The 18,199-nt window shown below is 38.4% G+C and overlaps 1 protein-coding gene across 2 annotated transcripts in view; it reads left to right on the top strand.

Annotated features, from left to right (window-relative positions):
* Fam210a (family with sequence similarity 210 member A) overlaps window positions 1-18,199 on the top strand; it is a 54,117-nt gene that overhangs the window by 16,882 nt on the left and 19,036 nt on the right. The window contains exon 2 of one of the 2 annotated variants that reach the window (XM_074070398.1): window positions 11,481-11,579. The exons of the other annotated variant lie outside the window; for it this stretch is intronic. The gene's annotated coding sequence lies outside the window, so the exon portion shown is untranslated. The remainder of the gene's footprint in view (window positions 1-11,480; window positions 11,580-18,199) is intronic. 2 annotated transcript variants of the gene reach the window in all.

Genomic DNA, 18,199 nt, shown 5'->3' with positions numbered 1-18,199 from the left:
AGTCTCCTGTAAGCAACAAATTGTTGGATCTTCTTTTTTAATCCATTTTGTCAAACAGTGTCTTTTGATGGGTGAATTAAGTCCATTAACATTAAGTGTTAGTACTGATAGGTATGTGGTGATTCCTGCCATTTAGTTATCTTAGTTGTTTGAAGGTTTGATTGTGTGTACCTAACTTGATGTTACTCTCTACTGTCTTGCTTTTTCTTATCCTGTGGTTTGGTGCTGCCTGCCTTTTCATGGTTAAGTTGGGTGTCACTTTCTGTGTGCAGGATCCCTTGCAGAATCTTTTGTAATGGTGGCTTTGTGGTCACATATTGTTTTAGTTTCTGCTTATCATGGAAGACTTTTATTGCTCCATCTATTTTGAATGATAGCTTTGCTGGGTAGAGTATCCTGGGGTTGAAGTTATTTTCATTCAGTGCCCGGAAGATCTCACCCCACGCTCTTCTTGCTTTTAATGTTTCTGTTGAGAAGTCTGCTGTGATTTTGATGGGTTTACCTTTGTATGTTACTTGTTTTTTCTCTCTTACAGCCTTCAATATTCTTTCCTTAGTTTCTGAACTTGTTGTTTTAATGATGATATGTCGTGGGGTAGTTCTATTTTGATCTGGTCTGTTTGGTGTCCTGGAGGCCTCTTGCATGTGTATGGGAATATCTTTCTCTAGATTTGGGAAATTTTCCGTTATTATTTTGTTGAATATATTACGCATTCCCTTCGCTTGCACCTCTTCTCCTTCTTCGATGCCCATGATTCTCAAGTTTGGTCTTTTGATGGAGTCGGTGAGTTCTTGCATTTTCTTTTCACAGGTCTTGAGTTGTTTAATTAATAGTTCTTCAGTTTTTCCTTTAATTACCATTTCATCTTCAAGTTCTGAGATTCTGTCTTCTTTTTGTTCTATTCTGCTGGATTGGCCTTCCGTTTTGTTTTGCAGTTCTGTTTCATTCTTTTTTCTGAGGTTTTCCATATCCTGGCTGTTTTCTTCTTTATTGTTGTCTATTTTTGTCCTGAGTTCATTTATCCATTTATTCATTGTGTTCTCTCTTTCACTTTGGTGTTTATACAGTGCTTCTATGGTTTCCTTTATTTCTTCTTTTGCTTTTTCAAATTCTCTATTTTTATTGTCTTGGAATTTCTTGAGTGTCTCCTGTACATTTTGGTTGACCCTATCCAGTATCATCTCTATAAAATTCTCATTGAGTACTTGTAGTATGTCTTCTTTTAAATTATTCTTGTGGGCTTCATTGGGTCCTTTGGCATAGTTTATCTTCATTTTGTTGGAGTCTGGCTCTGAGTTTCTGTTCTCTTCATTCCCCTCTGGTTCCTGTACTAATTTTTTGCTGTGGGGAAACTGGTTTCCTTGTTTTTTTCTGTCTTCCTGTCATTGTCCTTGGTGTTGTTACTGTCCCTGTACTGTGTGCAATTAAGTATTTTCTAGCTTGTAATAATAACAATGGTAATATTGAGAATGGAAGAGTTAGCTGAGATGGAAAGCAAGAAGTTAAAGAAAAGGGGAAAACAAATATACAGACAAGAGGGAGAAAGCAGAACAAGGTATCAGACAAGAGAGTTTCAAAGGTATAAACAGGGAGTGTTAGTGTACTAATCGACAGTAAGCTGAACAGACAATAGAGAGACAGAGAGAGGATTGAAAATCAAAGATAAAAAAAATAAAAAATAAGTATATGAAAGTAATATCTATTTATAAAAATGAATTAAAATAAAATAGAAAATAGAAAATTAAAAAAAAAAAAAACTTCCAAGTTTATATGCAATGCAGTTTCAGTCTTAATAATTTGGATGTCCGTCTCAATCTCCAGTCCTGGAGTTGGTGCCTCAGATGTTGTTCTGTAGTTGTCTCATCAAAGGGGATGCATAAAGTAGAACAAAACTACACACTCACACACACACACAGAGGATTAAAAAAAAAAAAAACCCACCAAGTGTCCCCAGTTCAAATGCAATACAGTTTCAGTAAGTTTTTCGGCTTGCAGGTGTAATTCGGTTGTTCTCTCATCAAAGGTAGGGAGAAAAAGAAAAAAAGCGTCTGGAGGCAGTTCTGAGAGTGGTATCTGCAACTGTGGTTTTCCTGCCTGCTGCTCTCCGCCTGTAGCTGGTGGCGTTATTTATGCAGATCTCTGGGGTGAGCTAGCACTCACCTGGTCCCACAGGCTTTGTTTGCTCAGAGTTCTCCTGTTGGGGGGGGGGCCGGGCCTCTGCTACAGGCTTTTCCCTTTCCAAGCACTGAGAAAGGTGACACTGCCCCGCGTTGTCAGGCCTGCATGTTTATTTACAGTTCACTGGGAAGTGGGTCTTCCCTCCTCTCACAAGCTCCCCGCTCCTGGTTGCTGGGCGCGCCCGCTCCCGCCAGAGGCTCTCCGGCCCGCCCGGCTCGTTTATTTACAGTCCCGGGAAGGATTCCCTTCCCCCAATCTTCAGCGTTCAGGGCGCCCCACCCTCTTTCCAGCGTGTCTTAACTGTTCTTATTGCTTAGTACTCAGTTTCTCTTTTTTTCCCGGGTGGAGGTCAGTCTGTCCAGGGGGCTATGCTGCTCTGGCCCAGGCTTGTCTGTGGGGGAACCGCGGTACCGCGAAGCTCACCTGGTCCGCATCTTCCCAAGCCGTATGGGCGCCGGCCACTGGCGGCCCCAGGGGCCTCCTCGGTTCTCCGTTTAACGTGAAGTGGAGATTCTCTGCGCCGGCTGGAGATGTGGAGGGGTCAAAGTTATGCCTTTTCTCAGTGATTATGCCTGCAAAGTGTGTCTCCAGTGTCTCTCCAAGATTTCACTATAGGAGGGTCGCTTTCTGCTTCCTACCTCTAGCCGCCATCTTGGAATTTTCCTTAGTGTGGTTTTAATCTGCATTTCCTTTATTGCTAGAGATGGTGAGCATTTTTTCATGTGCTTTTGGCCATTTGAATTTCTTCTTTTGAGAAAGTTCTGTTTAGTTCACTTGCACATTTCTTTATTAGTTCATTAATTCTGGGAGAATTTAGTTTTCTGAATTCCCTTTATATTCTGGTTATCAGTCCTTTGTCTGATGTGTAGCTGGCAAATATTTTCTCCCACTCTGTGGGTGGTCTCTTCAGTTTAGAGAGCGTTAATTTTGTGAGCAGAAGCTTTTTAGGTTTATGAAGTCCCATTTATCTATGCTGTCTCTTAGTTGCTGAGCTGCTGGGGTTCCATTGAGAAAGTCTTTGCCTGTACCTATTAGTTCCAAAGTATTTCCTACTCTTTCCTGTACCAACTTTAGAGTTTGGGGTCTGATATTAAGATCCTTGATCCATTTTGAGTTAATATTGGTATAGGGTGATAAACATGGATCTAGTTTCAGTTTTTTGCAGACTGCTAACCAGTTTTCCCAGCAGTTTTTGTTGAAGAGGCTGTCTTTTCTCCATCGTATATTTTTAGCTCCTTTGTCAAAGACAAGTTGGTTATAGTTGTGGCTTCATATCTGGGTCCTGTATTCTGTTCTACTGGTCTTCATGTCTGTTTTTGTGCCAGTACCATGCTGTTTTTATTGTTATTGTTTTATAATATAGTTTGAAGTCGGGTATCGTGAGCCCTCCAGCATTGTTCTTGTTACTGAGTGTTGCCTTGGCTATTCATGGCCTCTTGTGTTTCCATATAAATTTAATGGTTGTTTTTTCAATCTCTTTGATGAATGTCATTGGGATTTTGATGGAATTGCATTAAACATGTAGATTGCTTTTGGGAGTATAGACATTTTTATTATGTTGATTCTCAATCCATGAGCATGGGAGATCTCTCCACTTTCTATAGTCTTCCTCAATCTCTTTCTTCAGAAGTTTATAGTTTTCCTTGTAGAGGTCATTCACATCCTTTGTTAAGTTTACTCCTAGGTATTTGATTTTTTTTGAGGCTATTGTAAATGGTATCGTTTTCATGTATTCTTTCTCACTTTGTTCATTATTAGTGTATAGAAATGCTAATGATTTTTCTATGTTGATTTTATATCCTACTACCTTGCTATAGCTGTTGATGGTGTCTAGGAAGCTTTTGAGTAGAGTTTTTTGGGTCTTTAAGGTATAGGATCATATCATCTGCAAATAGCGATATTTTGACAGTTTCTTTTCCTTTTATTCCTTCTTTTTGCCTAATTGCTCTGGCTAGGAATTCCAGTACTATGTTAAATAGGAGTGGAGGTAGTGAGCATCCTTGTCTTGTTCCTGATTTTAGAGGGAATGGTTTCAATTTTTCACCATTAAGTACAATGCTGGCTGTAGGTTTGTCATATATAGCTTTTATAATGTTGAGGTACTTTCCTTCTATTCCTAGTTTTCTTAGAGCTTTTATCATGAAATGGTGTTGGATCTGATCAAAGGCTTTTTCTGTATCCATTGAGATGATCAAGTGGTTTTTGTCTTTGCTTCTGCTTATGTGGTTTATTACATTTATTGATTTTCGTATGTTGAACAACCCCTGCATTCCTGGGATGAAGCCTACTTGGTCATGGTGAATGACCTTTTTGATGTGTTGAATTCGTTTTGCCATTATTTTATTGAGGATTTTTGCATCAGTGTTCATTAAGGAGATTGGCCTACAGTTCTCCTTTTTGGAAGTGTCTTTGCCTGGTTTTGGGATAAATATAATACTGGCTTCATAAAATGTGTTAGGCAGTTTTCCTTTCCTTTCTATTTCATGGAACAGTTTAAGGAGGGTTGGTATCAGCTCTTCTTTAAAGGTCTGATAGAATTCAGCAGAGAATCCATCAGGTCCTGGACTTTTCTTTTTGGGGAGACTCTTGATTGCTGCTTCAATTTCATTTTGTGTTATAGATCTGTTCAGGTGATTAATTTCCTCTTGGTTTAGTTGTGGATGGTCATAAGTATCTAGAAATCTGTCCATTTCTTCAAGACTTTCAAATTTATTTGAATATAGGTTCTCACAGTAGTAGTCTCTGATGATTTCCTGGACTTCCAGGGTGTTTGTTGTTATCTCCCCTTTTGCATTCCTGATTTTACTAATTTGGGTTTTTTCTCTCCTCATTTTAGTCAGGTTTGCCAGGGCAGTCTTGTTTATCTTTTCAAAGAACCAACTTTTTGTTTCATTAATTCTTTGTGTGGTTTTTTTGGTTTCTATTTCATTGATTTCAGCTCTTATTTTTATTATTTCCCTCCTGTTTGTTTTGGGATTTGCTTGTTCTTGTTTTTCTGGGAGTTTGAGATGTATCTTTAGGTCATTGATTTGAGATCTTTCATTCTTTTTAATATATGCACTCATGGCTATAAGCTTTCCTCTCAGGACTGCCTTTGCTGTGTCCCATAGGTTCCGGTAGGTTGTGTTTTCATTTTCATTGATTTCCAGGAACCTTTTAATTTCCTCTTTTATTTCATCAATGACCCATTGTTCATTAAGCAATGAGTTATTCAGTTTTCAGCTGTTTGCATGTTTTTTGTCTTCATTTTTGTTGAGTTCTAGTTTTATTGCATTGTAATCTGATAGAATGCTGGTATAATTTCTATTTTCTTACATTTGCTGAGGCTTGCTTTGTGCCCTAGGATATGATCTGTTTTGGAGAAGGTTCTGTGAGCTGCTGAGAAGAATGAATATTGTATAGAAGTTGGATGAAATGTTCTGTAGACATCAAATGGACATAGGTTCATTTGCTCTATGGTATGTTTTGGAGCTTGGATTTCTTTATTGATTTTTTTGTTTGGATGACCTATCTATTGATGATAGTGGTGTTAATCTCCCATTATCACTGTGTTGGAGTTAATATATGCTTTTAGGTCCTTCAGGGTATGTTTGATGAAATTGGGTGCATTGAGATTGGGTGCATATAGGTTGATATTTGTTACTTCTTTTTGGTCTATTTCCCCTTTTATTAGTATGGAATGTCCTTCTTTATTTCATTTGATCCATGTAGGTTTGAAGTCTACTTTGTCAGAGATAAGTATTGCTACTCCTGCCTGTTTTCGGGGGCCATTGGCTTGGTAAATTTTCTTCCAGCCTTTCATCCTAAGCCTATGCTTATTTCTGTTGATGAGATGGGTCTCCTGTAAGCAACAAATTGTTGAATCTTCCTTTTTAATCCAGTTTGTCAAACAGTGCCTTTTGATGGTAGAATTAAGTCCGTTAACATTAAGTGTTAGTATTGACAGGTATGTGGTGATTCCTGTCATTTAGTTGTCTTAGTTGTTTGAGGATTTGATTATGTGTACCTAAATCAATGTTACTCTCTACTTTCTTGCTTTTTCTTTTCCTGTAGTTTGGTGCTGCCTGTCCTTTCATGGTTATGTTGGTTTTCACTTTCTGTGTGCAGAATCCCTTGAAGAATCTTTTGTAGTGGTGGCTTTGTGGTAATATATTGTTTTAGTTTCTGCTTATCATAGAAAACTTTTATTGCTCCATCTATTTTGAATGATAGTTTTGCTGGGTAGAGTATCCTGGGGTTGAAGTTATTTTCATTCAGTGCCCAGAAGACCTCACCCCAAGCTCTTCTTGCTTTTAATGTTTCTGTTGAGAAGTCTGCTATGATTTTGATGGGTTTACCTTTGTATGTTATTTGTTTTTTCTCTCTTACAGCCTTCAATATTCTTTCTCAAGTCTCTGAACTTGTTGTTTTGATGATAATATGTCGTGGAGTAGTTCTATTTTGGTCAGGTCTGTTTGGTGTTCTGAAGGTTTCCTGTACCTGATGGGCATAGTTTTCTCTAGGTTTGGGAAATTTTCTATAATTATTTTGTTGAATATGTTATGCATTCCTTTTTCTTGAACCTTTTCTCCTTCTTCAATGCCCATGATTCTCAGGTTTGGCCTTTTGATGGTGTAGGTAAGTTCTCACATTTTCTTTTCACAAGTCTTGGGTTGTTGAACTAATAGTTCTTCGGTTTTTCCTTTAATTACCATTTCATCTTCGAGTTTTGAAATTCTGTCTTCTGCTTGTTCTAGTCTGCTGGATTGGCCTTCATTTTGTTTTGCATTTCTGTTTCATTCTTTTTTCTGAGGTTTTTCATATCCTGAGTCACTTCCTCTTTAATATTATCTATTTTCATCCTGAGTTCATTTATCTCTTTATTTATAGTGTCCTTTGTTTCACTTTGGTGTTTATACAGTGCTTCTGTGGTTTCTTTTATTTGTTCTTGTGCTTTCTCAAATTCTCTATTTTTGTTGTCTTGGAATTTCTTGAGTGTCTCCTGTACATTTTGGTTGACCATATCCAGTATCATCTCTATAAAATTCTCATTGATTTCTTGTAGGATTTCTTCTTTCAGGGTGTTCTTGTGGGCTTCGTTGGGTTCTTTGGCATAGTTTATCTTTGTTTTGTTGGAGTCTGGATCTGGGTATCTGTTTTCTTCATTTCCCTCTGGTTCCTGTACTTACTTATTATTGGGGGAGGAAATGGTTTTCCTCTTTTTTTCCATCTTCCCATCATTCCCCTTGCTACTGTTACTGTTCCTGTACTGTGTATAATTCAGTATTGTCTAGCTTGTAATAATAACAATGGTGATATCTAGAATGGAAGGGTGAGAAGAGAGGGAAAGCAAAGAAGGTAAAAAAGGGGAAAAAAAAAAACCCAAAACAAAACAAACACTAAACCCCAACCAACAACAACAACAAAGAAAACAGAGCCAAAGCAATAAAGAGGGAGAGATACTGTACTAATCAATAGTAAGTTAAACAGGCATTAGAGAGACAGAGAGAGAATAATGAAAAAATGGCAAAAAAAACCCCAAGTTCAAATGCTATAAAGTTTCAGTCTTAATAATTTTGATGTTAGTCCTTCAGTCTCCAGTCCTGAAGACTTCTCAGTGTCAGTGACGTACTTCTGTCGTTTTCTCATGAAAGGGGAAAAAAACAAAACAAAACAAAAATATCCCAAGTTCAAATGCAATGCAGTTTCAGTTAGTCCTTCAGCATCCGGGGTTGTTGTCTTATCAAAGGAAAAAAGTGGGGGGGGAGTCTGGGGACAGCTTTATGAATGTCTATTGGAGGCTGTGGCTCACCTACCTCCTACTGTCAGCCATCTGCTGCTGCAGGCTTTGTTTGTTTAGAATTCTCCTGAACATGTGTCTGTTTTGTTTTCTCCAGTACACAGCCCTATCCCCCATTTGCAATTGCCCTCTTTTTTGCATGAGGAGTGGCCCTCCCCCAGTCTCCGGTGGTGCTTTCTACACAACAGTCGCAGTTACAAGCTTTCCCCTGTCCAAGGTTGCTGGGCGGGTGCTGTTGCTCCTGGCTTCTCTGGCTGGCTTGTTTATTTACAATTTGCCTGAGGGAGTGCCCCTCCCCCACTCTCTGGGGCTAGGGGCGCCCTCCTCAATCATTTTTTTTCAAAATGATAAATTATTTCTTATCCAGTTCTTTAGGCTCACAGTTTTGATATTTCTTTAATGGTGGATATATAAGCTAATAGTAAAGAATGCAAAATTACATATAATTCAGGAAGCAGTAATCCAGGATCCTGAATTAAGCTTATTCTGTTTTGTCTTCAGGTGGTTCCTGTGTACAAAATGAAAGGTCATAGAAGACTGAACAGTTATATAATTGTTTCAAACAGATGCACACAGAAAGTACAGAAAAAGATATTCCATGAAAATGGAAACCAAAAGCAAGCAGAAATAGCTATACTTATTTCAGAAAAAAGCAGACTTTAAGACAAAAACTATAAAAGGCAAAGAAGGTCATACAGCAATCAAACAGATCTCTACAAAGTGAAAAGCTGTTTCAGAAACCACTGCAAGGGTGCGTACTTTACTTGTTGCTACATATTACTTTACCTAAGTAAAGTGCAGCTCCCTTGCACAAATTTATAGCTGCTGCTTAAGAATTCACATGTCCTTTGCAATTCTATAAGTACATTACAATTCTAATCTAGAATTCCAGGTTGATTTCTACTTTTTGAATATGAAATGTCCCCCACAGGTTTTTGTGTTACAGTCCTGGTCCCAAGCTGGTTAGGTGCTATATTGGGAAGGTGGTGGGAACTAGGAGGGTGAGGTCTAGTTGGAAGAAGTAGGTCACTGCAGGAGTGCCTTCAATGGTTCTTCCTCAATCCCAGTCCCCTCCTCTCTACTTCCTGTCTGCCATAGGTGATCAGCCTCCTCTTCTACATGTTCCTGTCAGCATGATGTTCTGCCTCACCATGGGCCCAGAATCAACAGAGCCAAGGACTAGAGACTGAAACCTTGGAAACCATGAGCCGAAATAAATCCTTCTTTGCTTTAAGCTGTTTATGAGCGATATTTTGTCATAGCAATGATAAAAGTAACTAATACACCCTATAAAGACCTTCTTTACATCAACTCATCACTTCTACCTTAACCTAAAATGACCTCCCCCCCCACACCCCATCTCTCTTCTTTATTTTCTTTTGCCAGCACTGGGGTTTGAACTTGAACTTGGGCCTCATGCTTGCTAGGCAGGTGCTGTACTACTTGGAACCCTCCACCAGCCACCAACCTCTCCTTTGCTTCCAAGTCTGTTTTTCAGATGTATCCTGGGTTGCTTTCATCTGATCACTACACTTCACAAATAGATTTCTCTTGTTTTTCCCCCTCCCTAATAACTAATAATGTTTATAAACTTAAAACTCAATAGATTTATTACACATGGTTTTGACCAAGGGCAGTGAAAAAATAATGAAAATCAAAAGAAATTTCAAAAGCAAAGACTTTAAATTCCCCTGTGTGCATTATGCAGCTCAGTTGATTGGGAGAAACACTCAGTCACTCCCATATTGTCATTGTGCAATCAGCTGAGCATTTACCTTCCCTTTATTTTGTGAAAATCTGCCTCTGAAAAGCAAATGGTGCTCAAAAAGAAAAGTAAAAGTGAATGTGCTTAATTGAAGTGATAAAGTGAAAATTTGAGATTTGGTGAAAGGTGGCTTGTCTTTAGTGAAATTTGGGTGACATTATGGGAAAAACAAGTCAAACATCCACAGCACAGTACTGAAATCTATGCTTCTTTAGCATTTGTGGTTTTTCCTCAAAAGCAGTCTCCTTGCAACCACATAGCCATGGATACCAAGGGTCTACTGTATTTGTTGTTTGCCTCACATCTTGGACTATACCTTTTCATAACTAGATCATAAGCTACTTGAAGTCATTGACTGTATATTTTACTAGGTGGTCTAAGTGCCAAACAGTTATAATTCTGCATAATGTCAAGGATTTGGTCATTAAAAACATATTAATTTGTTTTAAAACCATTTTATATTGGTACATTCTCGGTACTCAGAAAGTACAAAAGAAAGTACCTAGGTTCAGTCAGACTCCTAGAGAAGTGATAATCCTGTTAAGAAAACTAAACGTGAATTTCCTTTGGTAATGTTGGGGAAAATAGGAGATGTATAAAAAATATTTATAGCAAAGTTACTCTGCTGCTACTAACCCCAAAGAAGTAGGGGGCTCTAGTAGTAGGAGATGAAGTCAGTGTAGTGGAGTCATTTCCCTTACTGTTGGGACAGGAAAGAAGTGAGGCTGCTGCCCTTGGCCTCAGACATCGTTTGCTGGTCTTTGCCAACTCACTGAAGTGTTATTTTCAGGAACCATAAGTATGTTTGTGCTAATTCACATGTTCCACTATATTCAAGATTATGTACATATGGACACATGGTGTGATACAGGTATTGGTGTGAATCTTAAAGAAGTGCTCTGAAAGTGGAGAAGTGTGCTGTGAGAAGAGGCCTTCCTTCTTTCCTTCCCTCTCTTCCTCTCTCCCTCTCTTCTTCCCCCCCCCCTCTTCCTCCCTCCCTCTCTTCCTCCCTCCCTTCCACTTGCTAGGCAGGGGCTCTATTGCTTGAGCTATGCCTCCAACCCTTTTTGCTCTAGCTGTTTTAGAGCTAGGTCTCACCTTTTGCTCAGGCTGGCCTAGACTGTGGTCCTCCTCTTTTAAGCTTCTTACTATACCTGGAATGACAGGTTTGTACCTTTACTCCCAGCTTTATTTCTGTTGAAATGGGATTTTGCAAAGTTTTTGCTTAGAACCACCATCCTCCCGCTCTTAGCCTACCAAGTAGCTGGGATTACAGGCATGAGCCACTGGTACCCTGCTACTTTCTTATACTTACTCTACAGTTCAAAGTTATAAGTACGGATAAGAATATGACCAAGTCACCATAACAGTAAGTGATGAGAGCTGGAGGAAAACCAGCGGCACCAAAAGAGCCACCCTAGAAGTTGATCTCATGTTTCAAGTTCAGATGCATTCACAGTCTGCTTTCCTAGGAGAGCATACTGCTGTCAGTAGTACAGCTCTCATGTTTCACAGTTTTTAGTTTTTATTCTTTCATTAATAGAGGTAATTTTCTCAGGAAGAGTATGTTTTGTCTTAGGCTATTCAAGCTATTATAACAATGTAAGTGGATGCCTTACCTGGACATGGTAGCATATCCCTGTAACCCCAGTGCTGGATGTGGAGGGAGGAGGATTGCAGGTTTTAGGCCAGCCTGGGCTACATACCACATGCACGCACACGAGTCGTTTATACACCGTGGAAATTTATTTTTTACAGTTCTGGAGGCTGGAAATTCAAGGTGAAGATGCCTCGAGATTCTACAGAGTAGTTGTCTGATGAAGTCCCACTTCTTGGTTGATAGACAGCTGTTTCCATGTAAGTTCACATGGTGAAATGCTTGACAAGCCTTCTGGCGTCCCCTTTATAAGGGCACTAATCCCATCTATGAAGTCTCTAGCCTTAGGACCTAGATACCTTTCTAAGAGTCAAGACCCTGATACCATCACCTTGCAGGTTAGAATTTCCTATTAAGGGGCATTCCCGCATTTAGACCATAGTACATCTGCAGTATTTAGGGACTTTTATTTGAAAATGTATCCATCTTATCTTTAGCATGAATATCAAGCTGAATTTTTATTAATGTGTAATAATTGAACATATTTATGGGCTATTTCAACACATATACAGCATGTACTGTTAAAATCAGGATAATTAGCATTTCCACCTCCTTACCATTTATGTTTGCAGTCAAGTTTGTCTCTTCTAGTTCTTTATAAAATATATGCTAGGTTTACTGTCCTATGGAACATGACAATTTATTCCTATTATCCAACTGTGTTTAGTGTTTGGTTTCCAACCACCTCCTATCCTTCCTCCCCCTTAGACGGTGTACTTCCTACCAGCACCTCCTACATAGTTGGGATTACAGTCATGGGGTACCATGCCCAGCTTATTCGTTGAGATGGGATCTTGCTACCTTTTCCTGGGCTTGCCTTGAATGATGATCCTCCCAAGTAGTTAGGATTATAGATATGTATCACCATGTCTGGATAGGACTTGATTCTTTATGGCTGGTTAATAGTCTGTTGTGTACATATTCCATATTTTCTTTATCCATTCATCCATCATGGGCATCTAGGTTGATTCTGTGTCTTGGCCATTGTGAATAATGCTTTGCCATGCTGAGTTCATTTCCTTTCAATAGATATCCAGAGGAGTGATTGCAGGATCATATATGGTAGGTCTATTTTTAGTTTTTGGAGGAACCTCCTTTCTGTTCTGCATAATGGCTATACTATTTCCACCAGCTGTGTAGGTCTTCTCTTGTAGAATAAGTTTAGAAGAGTTCTCTCCCTTTCAGGTTTTATTTTTATTTTTTCTAAATTGGGAACAATTTGAGTTAGTTCTTCCTTGAAAGTTTAGTAGAGCTGGGCAATGAGTCCATCTGTTCTGGGCTCTTCTTTGTTGGAAGACTTTACTAATGATTCAATCTCTTTACTCATTTTTGAAATTTACTCAGTTCTTTCAAGTTTTACAATATGTTTTAATAGCCTGTACTGATGATCCTTCATATTTCCATTGCATCAGTTGTAATGTCTCTTTTATCATTCTGGTTTTGTCTGGGTCTCTCTTTTTTTCTTGATTAGTCAGGATAAAGGTTTGTTTATCTTTTTTTAAAAAAAAATTTTGCTGACCTTTTGTACTTTTTCATCTCTACTTCAGTTCTTTTCTGCTTTGATCATTGTTATTTTACTAATTTTGAATATTTTTCTTGCTTTTCTAAGTCCTTAAGATGAATAATTAAGTTGTTTATTTGCAATCTTTGTTTTTAAATGTGGACTCATATTGCTATGAATGTCCCTCTTTGTACTTCTTTTTGTGAATTCCATCAGTTTTGGTATATTTCCATTTTTATTTGTTTCAAGAAATGCTGTAATTTCCCTTTTTATTCCTTTGACCCATTGCTCAGAAGTGTGTTGCTCAAGCTCTATGTATTTGTATAATTTCTAGAGCATCTTTTGTTGTTGATACCTGGTTTTGCTGCGTATAAAAAAGGTACATGGTATAATTTAGATGTTTTAAATTTCTTGAGATTTGTTTTGTTGTCTGTTCTAAAGAATGTTCCATGTGTGGATGAAAAGAATGTGTATTCTGAAGTTGTTGGATGAAATGTTTTGTAAAGTCTATTTGGTTCATAGTATATTAAACTCTGGTATTTCTTTGTTTAATTGTTCTGTATGAGTGATGAAAATGAGGTGTTGAAGTCCCCCACTATTATAGCCTTGGAGTCCATCTTTCCTTTTAGGTCTAATAAAGGGATATTTTGTTTTAATAATATTAGGTGTTGTAGCATTAGGTGCATACATATTTGTAATCAGTGTATCTTCATGTTGAATTGATACCTTGATTGCTGTATGACCTTCTTTGCCTCCTTTTATAGTTTTTGTCTTAAAGTCTGCTTTTTTCTGAAATAAGTATAGCTATTTCTGCTTGCTTTTGGTTTCCATTTTCATGGAATATCTTTTTCTGTACTTTCTGTGTGCATGTGTTACTGGTAAAGTGAGTTTCTTATAGCTGCATATCCTTGGGTCTTGTTTTTCTAAAAATCCATTCAGCTAGACCATATGTTTTAATTGGGAAATTTAGTACATTTACATTAAAGGTTATAATTAAGTATAGTCTTACTCCTGTCATTTTGTTAATTTTCTTCTGTCTTATTTTGAGTATCCTTTTTGTTCCCTCTCTGTTCATCTTTGTGGTTTGGTGGTTTACTGTACTGATAAAGCTTGATTCTTTATATTTCTTTTTTTGAGTATCTGCTCTTCTGATGGGTTTTATACTTTCATGATGGTAGTTATCTTTCTTTTGTTTCTTGGTGTAGGACTCCTTTAAACATCCTTTGTAAGGTCAGTCTAGTGGTAATAAATTCCCTCAGAATCTGTTTGGGTTTATTTCTCCTTCATTTCTGAAGGATAGCTTTGCTAGTACACCATTTTTGGTGGCTTTTTTTTTTCTTACAGAACATTGAATGTGCTATTCCATTCTCTCCTGGCCTATACAGTTTGTGCTGAGAAATCTGCTATTAGTCCTCAAATGTGAAGTGGTGCTTTTCTCTTGCTATTTTCAGAATTCCCTCTGTGTCTTGTACTTTTTATAGTTTGACTACAATATGCCTCAGTGAGGAATTTTTCTGTTCATGTTTATTTGGGGTCCTATGGGTTACCTGTACTTGTGGAAAGTTTTCTTATGTTATTTCATCAACTATATCTTTTTTCCTTCTCTTGCCTTCAGGATGACCCAAAATAGGAACATTTGTTTAATAGTTTTCCATAAATATTGGGAGCTGTCTTTATTCTTTCTTTCTTTTTTTTGTTTTTTTGGCTGACTGAGATATTTCAAAAGTCTTGTCTTACCAGGCGTGATGATTCATGTCTGTAATCTTAACACCCATAGGCTAAGGCAGGAGGATTATGAGTTCCAAGCTAGCTTGGGCTACATAGTGGGAACCTGTTTCCAAAACAAAACAAAGTCCTGTCTTCATGTTTAGATATTATTTCTTCTGCTTGATCCAGTCTTTTTTTTAAAGCTTTCAATTGTATCTTTTTTGAGTTGTTGAATTCTTTATTTGTTTGATTCTGTTTCATGTTCTTTATCTTTGTCCTGAATTTCTCATTCTTACATAAATTATGCTCCTAATTTTATAGAATTGTCTTTCTGTATTCTCTTGAATCTCATTGAGTCTCCTGAAAATCATTCTTTCAATTTTTTTATCAGATATTTCATATCCTTTTCTTTGGGATCTGTTGCTAGATTGCTGACTTCCTTCGCTAACTTTTTTTTCAAAGTTTTTGTGTCCTTATACTGAGATTTGTACATTTGGTGGATCAGTTGTTTCTACCTCTTTTATATATGGTGGCTTTTGTAGTAAATGTCTTTCTTCTACAGATTTGTCTTAGGTATTAATTTGGTATGCTACACTGGCTTTGGTCCCATTTAGACAGTCCCTATACCCCTTCAGCTATAGTCATGGCTTTGGCCATGAAATATGAGGTGGTGGGATCAGAGAACCCTTCTGACTCTGATAACCATGTAGAGGAGGTGGTACTCGTAGTTTAGAGGTTTTAGAGGTTTGTGGTACGCATAGTAGTGGGGGTGTGGTGCCCAGCTTGTAACACCACTCCAGCAATGGATCAGGCTAATTGTAGGCCAGGTAACCTGCCATTGGTGGTGGTGGCAGCAGAGCTTGCGGCATCTAGGGGTCATGTAGCCTGGACTTGAAGTCCCTGTGACATTGTGGGCCAGTGGCAGGCCAGCTGCATGGCTATGCCCCTTCAATAAGCTTGGGCTCTTGTGTTTGGGTGACAGAATACAAGTTTCTTCTCTAAAGCAAAGCCACAGCTCCCAGGCAGCTCCTTTTAACAGGGCTCCCCAAGCCTATGATTTCCTTGTAACTTCACATTACTTGAGTTACTGTGTCCTTGGTCATGGAGCCCACTTGGGTTTTTTAGGCTCTTACTCAGCAAGATAAATTGGAGAGTTTGCAGAGAGAGTCATGATCTGACATATGTTGTATTTATAATTAGCTGAAAATAAAGTGTAATCACTTGATGAGATTGGAAAAGTTGGAGAATAGTCCCTGAGGGTGTCACTGGCTGAGTGGGTCCTTTGTCTCCTGCGGAATAGAAATCAGACAGTTCTGATGTGAATAAAAAGTAAAAGTTTATTATAGGAAAGAAGTATAGCAGACTACTCCATAGATATAGCATTTTAAGAGTAAGGGTTTGAATATTTATGCTTTTTTCCCCCTGTGGGAAGGGAGGAAATTTCCAGTGTGCATGTGACTTCTATTATAGCTCCCTATCCCCAGGTGGAAATTGTACTAGCTGATGTATTATATACTATAATATATAATTTGTCCTAGGTCAGATTTGTGCCTAATTTGGTGGTTACTGGTCTCAACCAGTTTGCCTGTAAATCCTTGTTTTTCTGCTGGATCACAAAAAGTGCAGCTGCCTGCCTGTTATATGGAGTGCAAGTCTGCCTATTTTTTGCTGGTTCTTTGTCTCAAGGAGCATGTGAGAGAACGTTGATCAGAAACCATCCTGGCCTATCACACAGCATTCACAGAGCCTTTCAGAGATAGGATGATGTGCTGTCAATGTATACTGCCACTAATTTACTCGTGTGTTTTTGTTAGCAGTGCTCAGCTATGGAGATATAGTTGTGGAAGAACAGTTGATACGGCTCCAAGGTTGGATTTTCTGGGTTGGTATTGCAGGAGGATATGGTAGTAATCCAAGTAATGCAAGGTAGAATCTAGGCTGGATAAGGACCTCATAGGTGAAACCAAGGGTTATGTAGATGTTACAGGATGAGGAATGAGAAGGTTCCTTCTGCTTCCCAGTTTCCACACAAAATCACAGGAACTGCAGATCCACACATGAAAAGAACTTTAAGGAATCTCACAAAAAGGAGACTCTCATAAGGTAGAAGTTTTAGCAAGGATTTGTTTTAGCACAACAGTATGAAATAGGGAGAAATGGAAAAAGGGAAAGACATTTCCTTATCCCCATGCAAGAAATGGGAGTAAAGACTGCAAATGATGGTTCTTATCTTGGGTCTTTATACTTTCTGGGCTGGGAGAATACAAGTATTCATGTTGTTTAGCAACCATTGTCTCATTAGAGAAATGGTTCTAGGTGCTGTTTTTTATTCTAAAACATGTAGATGTGCTTTAGGCCTATCTGAAACTCAAGGATGATAGGTGAGTTTCAGGACTTCCATATGCCAGATGTGCCTTCTAAATGTCTGTCTCTCTACCCATTCAAGAATCTTTGTAGATTCTTCACATTTCAAAGGAGGAGGCAAATGCATATAGTCCCTTTATGTCTCCTGTTCTTAAACCTAACATTCTAAAGCTTGCTGCTCTGCTTTTTCAGTTTACTTTCTGATTCTAATTTCTGAGTCTGGCCCTTTTAATACTATTTTTAACTTTCCTATTGCTTTGTCTGTCTATTCTGCTCCATTAGATTTGAAGCAGGGAAAAGGGTCAGGCAAGGACTAGAACTAGGCTATAGTAAGAAAGCAGAGACTAGAAAGAGAAATAGCTGCAGCGAGTGAGATAGTAATATTTGCTTGTATAGTATTTCAGTTGTAGAGCAGTATCAGATGACGTAAGACGACCAGTGAAGTGAATTGCTGAAGAAGCTAGGTCTAGCATAATATGAAATTATATTTGGTGCATGTCACAAAGTTCCTAAGACCATTGGAATTTCTTGACTGCCTTTTGTGATTCATAATGAGTCCCTTAAACCTGAGTTTTTGCTAGTAAAATGTTAGAGGAGGACATCTAGATAGTCTTGGAAAGAGCTGCTCTTAAGAAAGACCAGGTTATAAATGGATGGAATTGGAGAACATCATTCTGAATGAGGTTAGCCTGGCCCAAAAGACCAAAAATCGTATTTTTTCCTCATATGTGGACATTAGATCAAGGGCAAACACAACAAGGGGATTGGACTTTGAGCTCATGATAAAAGCAAGAGCACACAAGGGAGGTGTGAGGATAGGTAAGACACCTAAAAAATTAGCTAGCATTTGTTGCCCTCAACGCAGAGAAACTAAAGCAGATACCTTAAAAGCAACTGAGGCCAATAGGAGAAGGGGACCAGGTACTAGAGAAAAGGTTAGATCAAAAAGAATTAACCTACAAGGTAACACACATGCACAGGAAATTAATGTGAGTCAACTCCCTGTATAGCTATCCTTATCTCAACTAGCAAAACCCCTTCCTTCCTATTATTGCTTATACTCTCTCTTCAACAAAATTAGAGATAAGGGCAAAATAGTTTCTGCCAGGCATCGAAGGGGTGGGGGGGGAGAGGGAGGGGGCAGAGTGGGTGGTAAGGGAGGGGGTGGGGGTGGGGGGGAGAAATGACTGAAGCATTGTATGCACATACGAATAATAAAACAATAAAAATTAGAAAAAAAAAAGAAAG

The sequence above is a fragment of the Castor canadensis genome, chromosome 4 (genome assembly GCF_047511655.1).
Source record: "Castor canadensis chromosome 4, mCasCan1.hap1v2, whole genome shotgun sequence".
NCBI lineage: Eukaryota > Metazoa > Chordata > Mammalia > Rodentia > Castoridae > Castor > Castor canadensis.
This window is presented reverse-complemented; position numbering and strand designations above follow the sequence as displayed.